General features: G+C 38.3%; 1 non-coding gene across 1 annotated transcript; it reads left to right on the top strand.

The window, feature by feature from the left end:
* Positions 1-2155: 2155 nt before the first annotated feature.
* Positions 2156-2262, top strand: LOC127133141 (small nucleolar RNA R71). The gene has a single exon (XR_007807134.1). It is a non-coding gene; the product is annotated as a small nucleolar RNA R71 (small nucleolar RNA).
* The last annotated feature ends 2385 nt before the right edge of the window (positions 2263-4647 follow it).

Genomic DNA, 4647 nt, shown 5'->3' on the forward strand with positions numbered 1-4647 from the left:
GAATCGTCGGTAAAAACCGGCGTGTCCTAAGAAGCTTCGTACTTCTCTCACGGTTTTAGGGGGTTGAAGGTTTTCGATTACCTCTATTTTGGCTTTGTCTACTTCAATTCCTCTATTTGATATAATGTGTCCTAAAACAATTCCTTCTTGTACCATAAAGTGGCATTTCTCCCAGTTAAGTACTAAGTTTACTTTTACACATCGCTCAAGAACTCTTTCTAGGTTTTCAAGGCATTCTTCAAAACTTTGTCCGCATACGGAAAAGTCATCCATAAATACTTCCATGATGTTTTCAGGTTCTAAGTCTAGGAATTCATATCTCAGATTTTTGGGAAGTGTTTTCAGATCTAGGGTTGGTTTCTTAAGACACTGCGTAGGGTCCGGTGTTATTGCTAAACATTGGTTAAGTTTGTCTTCTACAAGATAGTCGGATGATTTGTCCTTTTCTAACTTTGTTTCTTTTATGCATTCATCGATGATATCCATGAAGTAACATGTATCTTCTATTGCAGGTGCTTTCAAAAATTGGGAAAGAGTGAACTCAATTTTCTCTTCTCCTACTTCGAAGGTGAGTCGTCCTCGTTTTACGTCTATGATTGCACCGGCAGTTGCTAAGAACGGTCTTCCCAGTATAATGGGTGTAATATCATCTTCTCTAATGTCCATAATTGTAAAATCAGTTGGGATGTAGAATTGACCTATGCGTACGGGAACGTTTTCAAGAATTCCTACAGGGTATCTAACAGAATGATCTGCTAGTTGCACAGACATTTTGGTTGGTCTTAATTCTCCCATTTCCAGTCTCTTGCATATGGATAAAGGCATAACACTAATTCCGGCTCCTAAATCGCATAAGGCTTTGTCGATGACAAATTTTCCTATGTGACAGGGTATAGAGAAACTACCCGGATCCTTGAGTTTAGGAGGCATGTTCTGGATTATAGCGCTACATTCGGCAGGGAGTGTAACGGTTTCGCTATCTTCAAGTTTCCTTTTATTAGAAAGAATTTCTTTTAAGAACTTGGCGTATGAGGGCATATGCGTAATAGCTTCTGTAAACGGGATTGTAACGTTTAATTGTTTAAGGAGGTCAACAAATTTTTTAAATTGGCCCGCATCTTTGGTTTTAACAAGCCTTTGAGGGTAAGGGACAGGTGGTTTATAAGGTGGTGGAGGTACATAAGGTTCCTTCTTTTCTACGGTTTCCTTATTACTCTCTTCTTCCTTTTCCTTAGGTCTATTTTCTTCCTCAGTTGACTTTTTAGGGTTTTGGTTTCCTATCCTTGGATCAGATGGTCCTTCCACTTCCGTTCCACTTCTTAATATGATTGCATGAGCGTGGCTTCTCGGGTTAGGTTGGGGCTGTCCAGGAAATGTACCAGTTGGGGCAGCAGTAGGCGCTTGTTGTTGAGCTACTTGTGATATATGTGTTTCCAGCATTTTGTTATGGGTAGCCAGGGCATCCACTTTACTTGCTAGTTGTTTAATTTGTTCGCCAGTGTGTACATTCTGGTTTAAGAAATCTTTATTGGTTTGTTGTTGAGAAGCTATAAAGTTTTCCATCATGATTTCCAAGTTGGATTTCCTAGGGGCGTTATTGTTGTGTGTAGATGGGTTCGGTTTCTGATATCCCGGAGGTATAGCTGGGGCTTGATTTGGAGACTGTCCAGGTGCGTACAAAGCATTATTACTCTTATATGAAAAGTTTGGATGGTTCTTCCAATTTGAGTTATAGGTATGCGAGTAGGGGCTTCCTTGAGCATAGTTTACTTGTTCTGCTTGGATTCCTGTTAAGAGTTGACAATCTGTAGGAGTGTGACCTTGGATTCCGCAGACTTCGCAATTCTGAGTTATAGCAACCACGGCGGTTGGAGGTGATACATTTAAACTTTCAATTTTCTGGACCAGAGCATCCACTTTTGCATTAACATGATCAAGGTTACGTATCTCGTACATGCCGGTTTTCGTTTGAGGTTTTTCCACCATTGTTCGTTCGGTTCCCCACTGATAGTGGTTTTGGGCCATGCTTTCGATAAGCTGGTAAGCATCAGCATAAGGTTTGTTCATTAGTGCACCACCTGCAGCGGCGTCTATTGTTAGCCTTGTGTTGTACAAGAGACCATTATAGAATGTGTGAATTACTAACCAGTCTTCTAAACCATGGTGTGGGCAAAGTCTCATCATGTCTTTGTATCTTTCCCATGCTTCGAAAAGAGACTCGTTATCTTTCTGTTTAAATCCATTTATCTGGGCTCTTAACATAGCTGTTTTGCTTGGCGGAAAATATCGGGCAAGAAAAACTTTCTTCAACTCGTTCCAAGTGGTGACACAGTTGGAAGGGAGAGACTGAAGCCATCTTCTAGTGCTATCTCTTAATGAGAAAGGAAAAAGACGAAGTCGAATTGCCTCTGAAGTGACACCATTAGCTTTAACAGTATCAGCGTATTGGACAAATACGGATAAATGAAGGTTTGGATCCTCAGTAGGATTTCCAGAGAATTGGTTTTGTTGTACTGCCTGCAACAGCGAAGGTTTAAGTTCGAAGTTGTTTGCTTCGATTGCTGGCGGAGCAATACTTGAATGCGGCTCATCTTGTGATGGAGCGGCGTAATCTCGAAGAGCACGAGCTGGTTCTGCCATCTCGGGTATCGAAGGAAAAATGTTTTTGAAATCAGGAAGTTCGACAGGAGGGAGATTGTTTGCAGCACGATATTCCCGAATTCGTCGTAAGACTCAGAGATATAGTTCGATATCGTTGATTCGTAAATAGAACGGCTCGCCTTGTGAGCGAGTGTGTGGCATACAAATCGACGATAGAAAGAAAAGAAAAAGAAACCTTAGTCTCTACAGCGTAACGGAAGAGTTACGATATCGACTAAATAAAAGTCCCCGGCAACGACGCCAAAAACTTGATCGCTTCGACTTTATGAGTCGAAATTGGGGTACAAACTGCAAGTGCACAGTTCTATCGCGTAGTTTTAAAAGATATCGATCCCACAGGGACTTATGAATCGATATACCGTTATCTAAGGTTACTTCGTAAAGCTAAGGTGGATAATGTTTGATTGTTTGGGGAAAAGCTAAAACTAAAAATAGGATCTAAATTAAATATCAAATAAACGGATATCGGTATGTAGTTCGTCGTAATTAGGGAATCAATTCTTTGTTGGTTTCTTGGTTTTAAAATAAATCATTTCAGTTGACTTCATTGATTAAAAGTTCTATCTCAAACTCTCGCTCTGTTGAATAAACCATGATTTTATGTTAACGTAGCTGTCACTTATAATTAAGTCAAAAACCATTTTTTTGAAAGCAATAAAGTCCGTAGAAACTCTTTTTAAGAAAACACTAACCGTTTAAACACCCTTATCTCAAACTCTCGCTCTGTTGATTTAGGTTATATAATTAAATTCGAATGCTTAACTCTCGTCCTCACATTCAATCTTTAAAAATACTTTTTGGAAAAGATTAGAATTTAATTAACTCTAAAAATTGCTCTCGCCCTGATCTAGAATTAATGTCCAATTTACACTGTCCAGTTAAAACCTCAAACTTTCGCTCTATTGATTTTAACCTCTTTATGTCCTTTACTCTCGTATAAAAATTTTGTTATTAAACCTGTAAACTGAGACCGTAAAAAGAGTGATTTTAATTTTAAATTTAATTAAACCGACTTAGTTTTGATTCCTTATTCCGCTTACTTTACATACCGATATCTAAGCGAATTAGCCAGACATGCTAAACGAACTTAAATAATTATCATGCATAAACAGACTCATCTCAAGCAAATAATATAAATAAATAATAAAATAAAACATTAAACAATAATTAAAGAACCTGAATAATTTAAACAGTAGTCTTGAACACTCCACCACAAGCCGGTAGGATTTGCTCTTGAATTCTTCAATCAAACAACAAATTAAAACGAAGGAATAAAAAAAAACTAGATTCTAACGTAAGGTTAGATCCGGTAAAAAGGTACACAATAGTTTCCGGTGCAGAAACTATTATGTGAAAATTAATTAAGTGCTAGAGAGGAAAATAGAGTTGCAAGAGAAAAAACAATAAAAATTTGCAAAAGTAGTATGTAAAAGGTATGCTTAAACTGCTGAAGAAAAGAAAATTTGAAACTGCTGAAATCTGGAAAAAGCGTGGAGCCTCTGTAGGGTTTGCAAAGTTGCTATTTATATTGATGCTTTCCGTTACGGTTTTCAAAGCAGTCCGCGTCAAGGGGTCTTCACGTAACGGATGCATAGCCGTGGAAATAGGATTCAGCGTGTATATAGGACTCAACGTCTCTGAAGGCAGAAATGTAGGGGGATGGTGTGACGTCCGTCACACCATGTGTGACGCTCGTCACATAAGTGTATGCAGCGTGACGTTCGTCACAACATCTGTGGCGCTCGTCACAGGCACAACGCCTGTGTCTTCTTTGGGTTGGGCTTGGCTTTTGCTATTTGTTTCTTTTCATTCCTTTTTGCACCTCCTTTTCTTCCTTTTTTACTTGTGCTTCAAATAAGACACCTGAGACAAATAGAAAGGAAATACCGCGTAATATCTAATAAAATGCAGTAAATTGAAATAAATAATAATATAATTTAATTGAATTAAGTCCTAAAATATGATATAATTTCATGTTATCAGCTA

This window comes from Lathyrus oleraceus, chromosome 3 (genome assembly GCF_024323335.1).
Source record: "Lathyrus oleraceus cultivar Zhongwan6 chromosome 3, CAAS_Psat_ZW6_1.0, whole genome shotgun sequence".
NCBI lineage: Eukaryota > Viridiplantae > Streptophyta > Magnoliopsida > Fabales > Fabaceae > Lathyrus > Lathyrus oleraceus.